Raw genomic sequence first — 16,880 nt, forward strand, 5'->3', positions numbered from 1 at the left:
GTTCTGGAATTTCGAGAAAATGATTTTGTCGACAGTGATTATCTTTCTAATTATCCTCTCTCGAATCACGCTAAAACTATTTCTTTAACTTACGCAACAAATTTTATCGAAGTACGAATTAAAAAAGCGTTAGTTGTGAATAAATATCAACAAAAATATTTACCACGACAAATTCCCGTGGAAGAAATACAATCACAACCCAGGAGAAAAAAACAGAAAATTAACAAGAAACCGAAACTAAAACCAGAAGTGAAACAAGAGGAAAAACCAAAACTTGAACCAAAAACAAATTTAGAAGAAAAGCCAAATTTGAAACTAGAAGAAAATATAAACAACATTTTACCAACAGAACCTTTAATTCTAAATATTAATGAAGACGTCAACCAACCAAAAGTTTTAAATCCTTCCGAAGAAAATAATCTACCAAGTTCTCTCCCAATACCCGTTAATCCACCATCTCAGCCTGTTATTAAACAAATACAATGGAATAATTACGCGATTGTTTTTGAAGCGGGCAGATATGAGGGAGAAAGACAATATAATAATGAAATTCAACCGTTCACATTACACTTAATTATACGTGATTTATTAGAACGATGTAAACCAAGACAGTTTGATGGATTAAAAACCGCAATATCTTCCGATGATGAAGATAATTTATATTTTAATTTAGAAATACCGGTAGGAATGGAAATTAAATTTCAAAATCCATTAGCAGATCTTTTTAAAATTCCACCAGACACTTATTTTACGGGTATTCAAAAATTTGGACCGTTAAATAATTTAAATACTATTACTTTTAATTCGCGTACTAATTTTATCGACATACGTATTGAGACTACAAAAATACCGCAATTTGAGCAGGAAGATTGGGCTTTCTATTCCGTATCAATCATACAACCTTTTTTATTTGAAGGTCAGAGAGATGATCTTGGAAATATTATCCCATTATCTTTGCATAGGCAATTAAAAAACGAGATTCAACAGGCGACTAACTTCCCCCCTTTAAATCGGTACGAAATTAGTTACGCAATAGAAGAAATAAATCGAGGTCATTACTTAAGAATTTCATTCCTTAAAGATCTACAAATTGCCTTCACTGGGAGATTAGCAAATATTTTTAATATAAACGCGCCAGAATTTCAAAATGGTGTAATTAGCAGTCAAAATCCTTTAAAAGTTTATGAGGAAAAATTTATGTCAGATGAGGAATCTGTTATAGATTTTAGGTACAATAAAAATATTCCAATCGAACACCCCAACTGGGAAAATGACAGTTATACGATTGAACGAAACTATTACGCGGCTGATAAAGATTTAAGCGGGAATTTTAAACCGTTATCTGTTCATTTCAAAATTTTGAATGAACTTCAAAAATATTTTGATTCGCATATCTCACTTAAGGTTGGATTTTTTATTTTCAAAGAAAATGGAAATTATTATTTTCAAATTGAGTTAATGAGTGGGCTGGAAATTAAAATATTCGGTCCTCTAGCAGACCTCTTACAAATTGAGTACAAAGTAGATTATATATCCTCAGTTTATAAAAGCAAACCATTAGACCCTCTTCAAATTAGATTAGAATTAGATAATACGGCTAATTTTATAATTTTTCGAAACGATTTAAACAGAGTTGAGAATAGTCGACGACAAAAACGTGATATTGATTTCCACAATTACGAACATGGTAAAAATAATAAACTAAATATTGTAGACAAATTCCATTGTCGAATTCCAACTGGTGTGTACCACACTATTGATGATATTTTATTAGCAATGAAACAATCATTGCCACATCAGAGTTGGGCTAAATTCGAGTTTAATTTTAATTCAGATTCGACAGTTTCAGTTAAAGGTTTGGGTGGAAACAGTTTTTTAACCTTTCCAATAGATAACCCCAAACTCGGGAGAATGTTAGGTTTTTCAAACAATCAAATTGAAAGGCCTCTTTTTAACGAAATAGGTATGTACCCCGCAGATCTCAACCACGGAATATCCGGAATTTATGTCTATACAAATATTATACAACCTATAATAACAGGACACACTAATACCCCCCTGCTGAGAATTATCAAATTAAACGAAAATAAAAATCGAGTACAGGTTGAAAGATTTCATTTTTTAGACCATTTTCCAGTTCTCTACGATCAAATACAGACTATAGAAATTTCTTTAAGGTCGGATTACGGTGAACTCCTGCCATATAAAACAGGCAAGACTATTATTAAATTAATATTTAAAAGACTGGATGCTTAGTCTAAAGTACACTTAAAACAAGCTCATCATGGAAAGATATTATCATCATTATGTTCAAACAGGACGCGGATATAACATCTTTCGAGGAAGCCAATATCAGACTGGTCGTGGATTTGGCGCAATTTTTAAAAGTTTAGCAAGATTCGTAACACCTCTTTTTCGACCCGTAGCTAAATCACTCGGTATTCAAGGGTTGGTTATGGGGAAGAGAATTATGGACGATGTTGCTGCAGGTCAAAATTTTAAGGAGTCGTTAAAAAAAATAGTAAAATTGCTGGAACAAATCTTTTAAATAGTCTCGGTGATACCATATTAAATACACAGAAAGGCTCTGGAGCTCGAAGAGTAAAGAAGCGCAAATCAAAATTACGCAATAAGCAAAGAAAACGCAAGAGAACAAAAACCGATTTTCTTGACTAAAGCATTATGCCTCAATTTGAATCTATGTGTTCAGAGTTAGAGCTTTTTAACGAACCCCTGATTAATGGTAATATTGAGGGGAATAAATTTGTAGACTATTTCCCTATAGCTCCCTTACCTAATGCTACACAGATTGATTTTTCTATCCCCGGGGGAGATTATTATATTGACATGTCAAACTTGATGCTTAAAATTCGAATTCGGGTTAAAAAAGAACAAAACGGTGTTTTAATAGATATTCCAGCATCCGAAAAAAAAGTATCATTATGTAATCTTCCATTGCATTCTATTTTTAGCCAAATAGACGTGTTTATGAATGAGACTTTAGTACAATCTAGCAACAACTGCTACCCATATTTAGCATATTTAGCAACAGTTTTAAATTTTGATAAAGGCGCCAAACAATCTTACAAAACCGCCGAGGGCTATTACGAAGACGGGTTTTGCGACCCAACGCTAGCGTTTAACGATGCTAATAAAGATATGAAAAATAATGGAATTTTAAAAAGAAGTAAAGATATTGCTGGATCGAAACTTTGTGAATATATGGGAAGACTTCATGTAGATTCTTGTAAAATAGACAAATTTCTTTTAAACAAAGTGAATTTAAGAATTCGACTCTTGAAAAATTCCGATGAATTTATAATTATTTCACAAGAAAATGTTAATATCAAATATAGATTGATTATCGAAGAAGCGGTTCTTACTGCTAAACATATTCTCGTAAATCCAGATCTCCAGCTGGCACATAATGCTATATTGCACAAACAGAGGGCTTTGTATGATCTAACACAAACTGTTGTTAAAACTCTGACAATTTCAGCAGGCGCGAGCGATTTCGTGAAGTCAAATATTTTTTAGGTAAAATTCCAAGAGCGTCAAGTTACGTATATTACGGAATAAAATCAATCAACGAGGGCAAAGATTGGTTAGTTGTTTCGCGAAATCGTAGTGGTAAAGATGTCTCGAACTCACAGTCTCTCACCTAAACAAGAAGTAACGGTGCTAGGTTATGTAAATCCATCCATCAAAATTTACCGACTAGACACTTGCGCCGAATTTGAACTGAATTTGGAAGCCTGGCAATCTCTATTCACATTTGAAAAGGAAATAACTGATTTTTTTGAAGACCAAGTTGCTAGTTTTCACACCTGGCTTCCTCTTGAAGGTTCAAAGATAAAAATCGACTGTTTCAAGGGACAAAAGGAAAAACTCGTGGATGTACGCGCTTGTGCCAGAGGAAAAAACCATTTGTATCATCTTTTTTATTCAACAAATTATGGTTTTAATCTCAACCAAGCAGGGTGGAAAAGATTAAAACATTGTAAACATACAATCGATCAGGAAATTAATTTAATTTTGTCGGCAAAAAATATTATGCGTGACATAATTGTACATGAGCTCACGGATAAAATGTTTGAAATTACCGAAAATTGTGAGAATCCGCATTGTAAATCTTCGATTGCTCACGATGTCTCTTGTAAACTAGGATTTAGCACAAATTTTGAAGACCGAGTGGGAAATATGATATTAATAGCTATCCCCCAATTAAACTACGATCATATTGTTGTAAGATTCCAAAAGGAATTTGGTCTTGATCCCTTAATAGTAGAAAGTCAATTATATTTTGATATTGTACAAAATGTTTCAAACTTAAAATGTGATTTAATTTATTAAAATAAAAACTTTTACTATAATCTGTTTTTATTATTTCTATTCACATATTTAAAGATGGTGGTGTCAAAAACAGACAAACAATTAAGTAAAGTTTATTACGATGTTGAAAGCCCATACAGTTATTCTGACAGTGTTACTTTAAGAAAAAAATTTCCCAAAATTTCGGAAAAAGAAATTAAAAATTTTCTCAGTAAACAACCAACCTACACACAACACAAAGCTAGGAGGTTAAATTTTAAACGTACCAAATTATATGTAACGACGATTGATGAGACATTTATGGCCGATTTATTAGACCTCCCTATTTTACAAACTTTTAATAAAAAGTACCGCTATACGTTATTAGTTCAGGATATATTAAGCAAATTCGTTTTTATTCTGCCAATTAAAAATAAAACCTCGAGCGAGATTGTGAAGGCCTTTAGAGAGATTTTCAAAAAACGAGTAACCCTTAATTTATGTACCGACGCAGGGACAGAATTTCGAAACGCCCCATTTCGCGCTCTCTTAAAGCGTTATAACATCCACCATTACCTCACGTACTCCGAGAAAAAAGCTTCTATGGTCGAGAGACTCGTTCGCACGGTAAAATATAAAATTTTTAAAATAATTACCAAGACCGGCGATTTACACTATCTTAATAAACTACCATTAATTGCAAAAGCTTATAACGCTCGAAAACATTCAACAACGGGAATCGCCCCTAAAGATGTCAATAAAAACAATGAATCGGCAATTTGGGAAAAAAACTATGGCAATCTTAGTATGATTGGAAAGTCAAGTTTAAAAATTGGGGATAAAGTTCGATTAGCCGTTGCAAAAACAACATTTGATAAAGCATACAAGGGAACGTTTACAGCCGAAATATTTGAAATTCATAGAGTAATTACGAGAGATCCCTGTATGTATATTGTGAAAGATTTGACCGGCAATATAATTAAAGGAGCTTTTTACGCTCAAGAAATAGTTAAAATTCAAGTGTAGAGCGCTACAGTCTTTATTCAACATTTTGTTATCCATGGGTAAAGTACACATTCTCCTGGGTCTCGCGATTGTAATATTTGGCGTGAGCGCAACAATAGTTTCATCCGCGATGAAATTTAAAAAAAGAAGTCCCGAATACAGCTTAGATATTGGAATTTGCGACAAAGCCTTCGATTTAGGAAGAGACACGTACCTTGTAAAATGTAACGAAACTTTTGACGTGCGACATTTTAAAAAAGAAGACGGTAGTTTAAAACCATCTATCAGAGGAATCAACTTAACAAAAGATCAATATGAGAAATTATGCATTTTGACAGTGACGTGAAAGATGAATACTAATCAAATCCAAGCTATACTTAAGTGTGACCCCCGCTCGAGAGATAAATTTATCGGAGTGTTTCCCGCTAATAGATTACCAAAAGTTCCAATTAAAAAAAAATCATATTGTTTCGTAATCAACACCGATCCTGATACGCTTCCAGGGTCTCATTGGACGGCTGTTTACAAATCGGGCGACACTCTGGACTTTTTTTGTTCTCTAGGAAGATCACATCGTGATTATGGATTTTTGCTAGAGCGATATAGCAAGCGTATTCGACACAATACTCATAAATTTCAATCAAATAAAAGCCAAAACTGCGGACAACATGTGATTTATTTTCTAACCTCGAGATGTATGGGGATTTCTTACAGTAAAATAATTAACGAATTGTATAATTTCGATTTAAAAAGAAATGATAGTTTAGCGTTGTTGAATATATGTATTCATTTGATGAAAGAGTGGAAACAAAATAAATCGATTTGTTTAAAATAAAAAAATGTTTATTTATTTCACACATAATTATTTTTTACACATTTTTATTATTCTTACCAACGAGAAGGAGGGCGGGTCTGTCTTTTAGGCCTCGGCGATTTTTTTGGGGGGGATGGTAATTTTAATTTTTTTTGCGGCGATATTGAAACACCACCGACAGCACCCTCCTCCAAAGACAGCTCTCGATCCCAATCATCTTCCTGGCTTAATTGACTTCCAATATCGGTATTTTCTAAGTATTCTTCAAATATTTCATTTTCTCGACTTAATCGTTTACGCATTCTATCATCGGTAATTGTCTTTTGTTGCTTAACAATCGGCGTAGATGCTTTCCTCTTCCAAGATTCTACATTTTTTAAGAGACTCGGGAATTTTCTACTCTACTCGTTTTCTCTCTCGCTGAGATATTCTTTCATTTTGCGTGTCATAGTATTTAAACGCACCTCTGCAGCGTCGCCAGCGTTAACTCCCTCGGGCGTTTTGAAAGGTGAATAAATTTGCGAGGTGAACGGGGAATTTAATGGAGCAACAGGTCCGGGGGCTTGAAAGTTTGTAATTTCAACTTTAGGTACCGGAATCGCTTTTCTCATTTCCCGGGGCTCGCTCAGTATTTTTAGAAATTCTCGCAATTTAGAGCGGCTGTTTAAATTAGAAGTTAATATATTTTGCAACTCATTATCTAACAAGTTATAATACGTTTCCTGGGGAGAAACAAGCTGTTTATTTTCTTGAGATATTTGTCCGACACTCGAGGCGGGAACTAAAATCATCTTTTTCATTTTATCTTTTATTGAATAAATTGGCAATTAAAGGAACAATAGAGCCTAATAAAGCCGGTATGAAGAATCCCGTACCTTTCTGAATTATTAGAGCACGCTTCTTTTTTTGCGAAATTTTCGGACTGGCTAAGAAGCGTATTGTTTTTTTATATTTAGAAAGTTGTTTTTTTTTGGCTTTAGATAATATAATTCCACCACCTTTCAAGTTTTTGCAAACGCTTTGTAAGGCTTTTAATTGCTTTGGAGAACTGTTAGCTAATAAATTTTTACGTATCCCTCCTTTAGATTTATACAATAAATTTAAATATGGATAGTGTGTTTTAAACCTGTCAGAGGGATTTGCAATAGGAGTAGTTTTTTTACGTACTGTCTTTTTTGGTGTCATTTTCTTTAATGAACTTGATAATAATATAGTAAATTATTTATTATTGGAAAAAACTACCATTTGTGGTCCGTTTTGATTAAATGTGTACGATCTTAATCGTAAGCTATCTGGAGTGGTTACAGATGTGTCTATAAATAGTGAATTGTAAGGTTCTCCAGTAGCCATATCGTAGGCCATTTTAATTATTTTTGTGTTATTTGGAGATATTTGATTGGCCAGATATTGGATTTGACTTAGATCTCGAGGAGATTTAAACAGATTTAGATATGACATATTAAGAGAGATTAAACGAGATTGTTTGCCTCGAGGAAATAGGGTTTGTGAGATTAATACAACTGAAATTTCATAATGATGACTGTCTACGGTAACTAATTTCGCAATTTGATCATTTTTGTAAAGTTCGTCTGCTAAATCGTCAATAATAAGTAAAGAATTTCTATTTGATTCCCAGAACTCGCTGTCCATTGGCGGAAGTCCTTGAATAAACTCTATATCGGTTAAAAACTGAGATAAATCGTGGTAACCTGATTGCCAAACCGAATAACAATAAATAATTTTAATAGGAGGTTTATCAATTAATTCATTCCTCCATCTAATTAGTGAGTTCGTCCATGCTGACTTGCCCGACATAGTAGGGCCTGACACCATCATTCGAAACGGTGAAAGAAATTTTATATAAGACATTACTGTTTAAACAAAAACAACATACTACGTATTTTGTTAGTACATTGCCTGTTTTATAGAATATATGAAAAAATAAACAAACACATTTTTAAATTTAAAAAATTATTTTATTAAAGTTTAATGTTTCTTATCAAAACCATCCCTTCACCAGTTATATAAAGTTTCAAAATAACATACAAAAATAACATTTTGAATAAAAAAATAAAATCATAATATCTCCTTCACCAAAAAATAATTAATTCCCGTTTTTTAGTAAAAATTCCATTTTGGAAGTTAAAAGTTTAAATCTTAGGTTATTTAAAAATAAAGTATTTACTCGATTTTCGGAAGAGATTTCATTTACTATAACTATGTGGTTAAATGACACCTGTTTTGCAAGTTTTTTTGTTACATGTTTTTTAGATTTATAATTAAAAGACAACTTTATTTTACAATTCATTATTTTCACATTCTAAATAACCATAGGGGACACTGGAAATATTATCTTGTAGCACACGTTTACAAAAAGTCTTTTTGAAAGTTTTACTTAAGTTGCCAACACGTAAAAGCATTTTGTACTTATCTTTTATTACGTTAAAGGGAATTTTCACCTTAAACTCGGTATTTGGCACAAAAATCATTTGTTTGAAGGCGTCGAAATGTATGATTTCTGAATTTTCCCTGGTAAGAGTTATTCCTTTTAAGTTTTATAATTGTCCGATTATTTTCAAGTTTATAGCTGTAGCTTTTTGGTCCAGTTGATACGAATTTTGTGATATATGAATTCGGAGTCTCGCACGTAAGTTCACCTAAATTACCACCGAGGGGGGGGGGGTAGCCACTCGTGTGGTTTATGTGTAAATTTTATTCCGTCCGTGTCATAATAAATTACACGCTTCCCCAGCCTATTAATTAGCTTATGCAGATGAATACGACCGTAACTGGTGACAAAGGAAGCCACAATAACGTTACCTTTGCGAAAAGTTGGTGCAAGCTCACTTTTTTTTTATAGCTTACCATGGCAACATCGTTGTTGATTAAATGAAAGTCTGTTAATTTATTCGATGTGTCTGCTATAATCTCTGTTAATTGGGAGTATCTATGTATAATTTTAGTTGATGATTTGTCCATTCTTAACGCCATTCTGCCATATAACGAATTTTGCGCCAATTTCGCGGAAGTTCTTAAGGATGGGTTATCAACAATTTCCTCAGGCTCTAACCGTACTCCATCAGCTTCGTATATCGCGTCTAAATACTCTTTTTGCTCTTGATATGTTTTAATATTGGGTGGAAATCCTGAATTTTTAACTTTTGCTTTAAAAAAAATATCAATATATGATTTGAAAAAATTTGTTGTAATACTATAGTGGTATACTTCGAAAATTTCTAACAGTTTGTAGTTACATTCTTTTATTGAATAGTAGATTTCCACCGAGGGTAAGACTACCGTTATAGCGCGTTCGTCAATACTGTGGGTACATTTGTCGTCATTTTTTATTACACAACTTCCGCATAAAGGATAATAAAGTTTTTTATTAAATCGGTATGGAAGAACGGGTAAGTAGAGGTCTCTGGGGGGAGGATTCGACAACTAATTATTCCAAAATAGGCGTCTGGGGCATAATCAAAATTGTGTGTGATAACTTTAACATTTTTACAACCGTACTCCATTTTTTGTAAACAATAGGCATACAGGCTACAAAAGTCAAAATATCGGATTTGTTCTCCAAGTAAGGGCTCTACTTCATGATACAGCTTGATTGTTTCTACACGGCCACCTACTAGCGAATCTCTAGGGTTAATTTTAGGAATAATTTTAATTGTATTAAAAAATACTTTCGCCTCGGCATTTTTTCTCAACAGTTCTAATATTTCACATTCAAAAATTTGAATATATGTATGGTTTGGTAAATTTTGTTCAATAAATTCTTTTCGGTCTAATTCTCTTTCTCTAATTTCTTTGAATGATTTTCCGACAATTGAATTAAAGCTCGAACCAGAAAAATGTTTTGGACAACCGTGCCAGAAATCACCCATTACATCAATTACTATGGGTGGATTTTCACAGTAGCCATCTACAAAATACGGACCTACAGCCTGTTCCCCAGCCGCGGATCTGACAGTTTGCAAAATTAAATTATTTTCCTTTTCATACCAAGATAAATATTTTAATGCAATCTCGCTTTGATTCTGTCTACTTGCCAAACCGATAGCCGGTTTAGTACATAGTGTATATGGTTCTAAAAACTTGTCGATAAATACATTATTAAGTGCCCCAGAAAGAGAAATACCCCCATAATTACTGATATCAATTTCAATTAGTTCTGTATATAAGATGCGAAATTTCTGCATAGCTAAGCGTAATAAATTACAATCTAAAAGACAATACGCTCTGGATTCTGATTTAATACAATAGACCGGTTCGAGCTGTTTGTGTGAATACCAATTTTTAAAGTCTCGGTATTCAAATTCTTTCATTTTATGGGGTTCAAAGTATTTTTCGTCCGGAATTTTACCTGAATAGTTCAAAGTGTCTTTCATCCAAAAAATTTAGGGAAAATATCCTTTAGATTGAGGCAAAGAAAACATTTTAGGAAAATGTCTTAAAGGAGCACTAACATAGTTCAAAGAATCTACAAAACGAATGTCTACCCCTTTAATATAAATAGTGAATATCTTGGCTCCATCGTAAATAACCTCGGGAATGACATGATTAATTAATTTAGAAATAATAAACACTCCGTCGAAAGATCTTAGATTATGGGCCATTACGATGAGGTTGGTAAATTTTGGTCTAATAGTTTTTCTCTTTCGTTTCCCATCCGTAAGTAAAATAAGTTCATGTTGAAACAAAAAATTGAGAAAGTTATTTACACAATATTGTCCTTCAAAAACCATAGTTTCCACAGGCTGATTTAAAATTTCACTTTGGGCCACTAAGAGAATGGGTTTATGCACATTATTCTCAATTATGGTTTCAATATCGAAATATACATAGGATTTTGGATTCTTTTTAAATGTCGATTGTTTAACATAATGTTGGTTTGGAGGATGATCGATTTTACAAGATTCGCAAGCTGTTTCACATTTGTGAGTTTTTGAAGTTTCAAATTGAACACAGCATTTTTCGCATCTGTGGAAAAGCTTGCAAGTTTCATTTTTTAGGTGAAAACTATAACATTCCCCTTGTTTTAAATATCTATTGCAAAGTTTACATCGAATTAAAGGAATTTCTAAAATTTCGTGAAATTCTCGACCTAAACACCTTTTACATTTAATATTTCTAGTGTCAAAACAGTGGTGTTTGTTTCTACGAGCGGTTGAATAAAAATTTTTTTCGCAATCTAAACATGAAGCTACACCGCCCCAAATGGAATGTAGATTTTTAGCTAAATGAACGTGCGTGCCAATTTTTACAAGTAGAATTTTGTGTTCGGCAGGGGGAAAACCCTTGAAATAAATTTGAAAATTTTCCGTGGCGTTAAATATTATTATCTGATACTTTGGGGCTAAATATGATTGAAATTTAGCTATATCGCCAATTTCTACAGCGCCTCGAGCAATTCCTACATCATCGTGTAATTTCTTAGCGGCTTTAGTTTGCAATTTACTACGAAAGAGTGTTAAGGCTCTATATTCTTTAAGAACACTTGTTAACGAAAGTTTTTTCTTTTTGTACTCGGCAATTTCACAAAGCTTTATTCCTACTGTAAGGGCTCTTGCTACGCATAAATTATCGATATTGTTGATATAGAAAAAATTGGTTTTAGTTTTCAAAAAAGCATCAAGATCGATAATATCTCTGTTTTTTAAAGCTAAAAATTTTTTTCCCATTTTCTGTGGGGATTTCAAAAGAATTATACTAAATTTAATTTCTCCATCTAGTAAGAATTTTTTTTTGATTGAGCAACGCGAGCTATATGGTTAAATATTCGAGAAACAGTTAACTGATCAATTTTAATAAATTTAATGTTAATTGGATGTTCTAAATTTTCCGATTGAATTGCAAATCTGAGGAAATCGAAACCGGGTGCTTCTTGTCTTACGTATTTGATAATTTTGGACAGAATCTTTTCAAATACTGTAAAAAATAAATGTGTGGGGATTTCGTTTAAGTATATTAGTTCTAGGTCAATGTCCAGTTGTTTACATTTCCACTTTTTTGAATTTCTAGGGCTTAATTTTTTAATTTTATAAAACTTTTTATAATTAAAACTGTTTAACGATGAAAAGTCTAATTGAGAGTCCGAATCGTAATCACTCGAGTCTTCCATGTTCTAACTTCGTTTCCAGGTCTAAAATATTATTCTAATTACTATTACGAATAATTAATTAATGAGTTTAACTTGCCTTCGTGGGTGGAACAACAATTTTTCCTTCCGTCTGCTCAATTAATTTTTTCAGCCTGTTTGTTGAGTTTATGAGTCGAATAACATCCATGGATAGGGTGTTAGCTAAGAATTTCACCCTCTTATAATCACCCTTCCAGAGTTCATCTTGGGGAAGATGTTTGATGTTTTTATATGAATATATCTGGATATCTAGATAAAACCCCTTGTCGCTCGCTTTTTTTCTCGGAGTTTTAGTTTCGTAAGACACTCCCCCTTTCTTGACTTTCACTGATTGTTCGATTCCAACTTGTTCGATGTTTGACATGCGACGAATCTCTTGAATATAGTCCCCATCCGATTCGTCCGACTCTATTAACATCTCCTGTTCAGGACTATCGAAAACTGAAACTACCTGACTCTCGGAGATTTGACTATTACTTGTGGACGCCATTTTAGCCTGTTATGATTCAATAGTAAAATTTTGCCCTTTTATACCAAATGTATTTTTCATTAATTTTTTTCAAAATATAAAACCTTGAATATTAAAGTGATTAATACTACAAGGATAGAACCTAGTTATAATTTATCAGTATTTCAACGGTATTTAAAATTGTTTGTGAATAACAATTTAAATATGTAGACATGTAAAAAAATATAAAATTATTAATTATTTTTTTGAAGGACTTTATATTTAATTTTCGTGACAAAAAAAGACAACACCCTAAGAGTTTTAATATTATATTGCTTTAAAAATCGATTATGGATGTAAGAATTTTGGTAATTACAGGGTTAGATGTTTTAAAATTCTATGGGAAGAAATATATTTCTGCGAGGTATAAAATTTAAACGAAGGGATAAAATTATATTTCTGCAGGGTGTATTTGATAAAAAATTGTCTTTTGACTTGATTTTAAAACAGGTTAAAATCAGGATGTAAAAATTAAATATTCTGAAATCTTTCTTATAAAAGCGTGATTTTCAACGTATTCCTTTTATAAACCATGGGCTCTCGCGAAGTTTTGACTGTTTCTGGTAAGATTACTCATCCTCTCGCTATTAACCCTTTTTCACTAAAATATTTAGCTTTACGTAAAGTTAGGAATTATAACCTTTTTAAAATTAACGATATTTCAATTAGAGTTGAAAATTACTGTATGAGAACTGTTTTTCTTGAGTGTAAAGCATTAATAGAACCCTTTAAAAAAATTGTTTTTGCCTGTCCCTTTATAAAAAATTCTTTCAAATTATCGCCAGCTGTTTTCGCTTCGGTTTTTTCTAGAAGAATCAATAACAATTCTTGTCTATTTGACGTTCATTCTGTTAATTTTGTCTGTCCCCACGAGGCTTTTGAGTTTGACGGCTTATTGTTCCACACTCAATCCTCTCTTGAAGGCTGGTTTTCTTACGAAATTTTACGCCTAATTGGAAAACATATGCGACTATATAAAAATTTAAATAAGATCCCATGGTTCCATCAACATAAAAATCGTAGGAGCCTTCAACGTGATCTTTTGATACTCTTTCAATTACAACAAGTTTCCTTTTTTCGAAAAAAACATTTATCTATTACAACTGACTTTCGCCTAACGAGATATAACATCCGTTTAGAATTAGGCATGATCGTTCTATTTTTTATTAATGATTTGGATCGACAAGAAGTTAAAATAGTTACAACTTTAGAGTAAGGAATACTAATTTTAAAAAAATAATTACAATAATTAAAATAAATATTTTTATTTAGTTGCAAATTATCTCGACCGAATTCGAATTTAAACGATCGTCGGCAACTTTTCCAACTGCGACTCAAGGTATTTACAATAATTTATTCATTTTTTAAAAAAACTAAAACTATTTATTTTTTGAAATAGGACTCAAACCTTATAAAATTTTAATTTTTTTATTTAAAGACTTTTTTGTGTTTTTATTTTTTAATTTGTTTATTTTGGTGAAAGGTTTTAATTTTTAAAATGTTTTATATTTTTTATTTTAAATGTTTTTATTTTAGAAAGTTTAAGTGTTTAAATATGTTTTCCAAATCAACTAGCTTTATTAATTTAATTCAGGCGGTGGAGGTTGTTTTTAATATTTCATAATCTACTTTTTCTTTTTTTAACTAGCTTTATTAATTTAATGTTGGGATTGTTGTAAAGTTCTTTTTTTCTCTATATTAAATTTTGCTTTCATCTTTTTATCCAATAAGTTTTCAAGAAATGATATTCTAATCTTTTTTGTTTCTTCATCTCTTGCGCTATCTTTTTTGTTTCTTCATCTCTTTCGCTATATACACTTGATCCTACCGCTCATATCAAACGACCCATTAATTATTTATTATTCTTTCTGGTTTTTTTCCGGTTCTTTTTCATGTATTCTATGTACTTTTTTATACTAATATCTGTTAAACTTTAATGTTTTATGTTTGTTTTTGTAATTGATTAGTATATTAACTGAAAAAATGTATAAGTACATTTTGTACTAGGTTGTTTTTTTAAAAATTGAATATAATTGTTTTTATTAATTTATAAAAACATGTTTAAGAAGGATAGTGATAATTGGTTAACCTTCGTTGTATTAAAAATTAATAATTATTCCCAAAGACAATATTTTTAAATTTTTAAATAAAAGTCGGGCTTAAACTATAAAATCTCAATGTAAAGGATTTTACCAGGAGAAATCTAGACTCAAGATGCCTGGTGAATTACATCTAAAGCCTGTACTTTCTTTGCCGCGATCTTTAAAAATTTTTCTCTTCGAGTAGTAAGAATGTTTATTCTTTGTAATACTCGTCAAATTTCGCGATGGAATCACAAGAATTTAAAGTCTGAACTTCATATGTTAGATCAAATTCAACATGTTGGCACTGTACAACATTCGATCTGTTTTAATTCAGACATTCTCGAACTGTATACTTCCGAAGCGATTAAGACCAAAACCAGTGTTTTTATTCGTGCGATGTTAGAGCAACAAAAAGAATTCTTGTGGTAAATATTTTTTAGATATATTCGTTTTTAATAGGTTAATTTATTTATATTTATAAATTCTAGCCTGAATTTCCAACCCGACGAGGAAAAATATCTTCTACGAATTGATGTAATTATAATTATTTTTAATTATACACTTAAAATATTTTTAACATTTGTGTTTTTATATTTTTCAGCCTTCAAATTATTTATACAACCTTCTTTAATTCTTTATTATTAATTTAATTTGTTAGCTTTTAGTTTTATTGGTAGTGTTTCATATGTTGTTAAGTGTTTAAAAAATATATTGAAATATCATAGTTATTAATTATTATAATAACTAATTGTGTTTTTTTGATTACTTAAAATAGCATTGTTTTAAAATAAAAAAATATTTGCGAAAAATGAAAAACTTATTTATATTAGTTTAATTATTTAAAGTATTTTGGGTGGGGCCAAAACCGCCAAGGGTATAAAGCGAAGGTCGCGAATTCGTTTCCCCATCTCGCAAATAACTAATTAGCATTTTAAACGGCGAAAAACGAAAAAACGAAAAAAAACGATACCAAAAGTAAATTAACATAAGTATTTGGTGGGGTCACATATTACCGCCGATATCTCGGTTCGACCTTGTCCGATCGTGACCAAACTTGTTGGGGTGATAGACCGAGGCTTAGTGGTTGTGAACAGGTGTCAGGCGTCGAGGTCAAGATCATCTTCAAGGTGAAATTTGAGATTGAAAACAAAAATATGTTTTTCGATTTTTCCAAGGACAAAAATTTTTGTTTTTGAAAAATATTTTGGGGGGTGGGGGGGTTGTTTTGGTGGCCATCTTGGCGGCCATCTTGGAAAAAAGCGTTCATATTTAGTCCCTCTCTACTCTTCAGAGCTATCAAGAATATGAAGGATTAACGTTGTCTAACAAATTATCAAAATTTCATATTAAGTTTAAAACTCAAAAAATGAAAGTCAACTTGGCCGCACAAACAGTTAGCAGTTCTGTGGCAAAAAGCATAGAATTTTTGAAAGAGGTTGGTGATCCAGTGTTTCAAGGAAGCGGGCCAACATCTAAATTTATATCAAAAATTGATCGGTATCTACAAAAAAAAACAATTCTTAAGCAACTTTTCTAAACAATTTTGACACCATATCTGACCTCACTGTTCCTTGCAGTTTGTTTGATGTATTGAACTCTCGAAATCCATGGGCTAAAGGTTACAAGGCACCAATTCGGCTTTCCAACCTTGAAATAACCAAACGTGATATAATGAAGACTAAAGAACTTCTATTCAATTTAACAGACTTGGAAGGCAACTTGATTTTTAAAAGCCAAAGAAAGACAGCCATTATTGGTTTTGGTGTCACAATTCACAGTGTTTTGGACATTGGAGAGAAGTACATTGTTCCCCCTGATGGACCACTGAAGTATATATTTTTTAAATACACTTAAAATTTTTGGCAAATACCAGATTTTGTAAACCATTGTTTATTTTTTAAGGTACCTTTTAACTTACAAACTTTCGCAAGACCATTTAGAGTTATATTTTAACACAATTCGTCAGCGAGGAGGTTGGAACAACAATCCTACTTGTAAAAACTTCACTGCCGCATA

At 31.9% G+C, this 16,880-nt stretch overlaps 1 long non-coding RNA gene across 1 annotated transcript; it reads right to left on the reverse strand.

Annotated features, from left to right (window-relative positions):
* Positions 1-16,309: 16,309 nt before the first annotated feature.
* On the reverse strand, positions 16,310-16,677 carry LOC149926330 (uncharacterized). The gene is made up of 3 exons (XR_016473808.1): positions 16,584-16,677; positions 16,425-16,511; positions 16,310-16,365 (listed from the first exon to the last, which is right to left on the reverse strand). It is a non-coding gene; the product is annotated as an uncharacterized LOC149926330 (long non-coding RNA).
* Positions 16,678-16,880: the final 203 nt, after the last annotated feature.

Source organism: Leiobunum rupestre, chromosome 9 (genome assembly GCF_980474605.1).
Source record: "Leiobunum rupestre chromosome 9, qqLeiRupe1.1.hap1, whole genome shotgun sequence".
Classification (NCBI taxonomy): domain Eukaryota; kingdom Metazoa; phylum Arthropoda; class Arachnida; order Opiliones; family Sclerosomatidae; genus Leiobunum; species Leiobunum rupestre.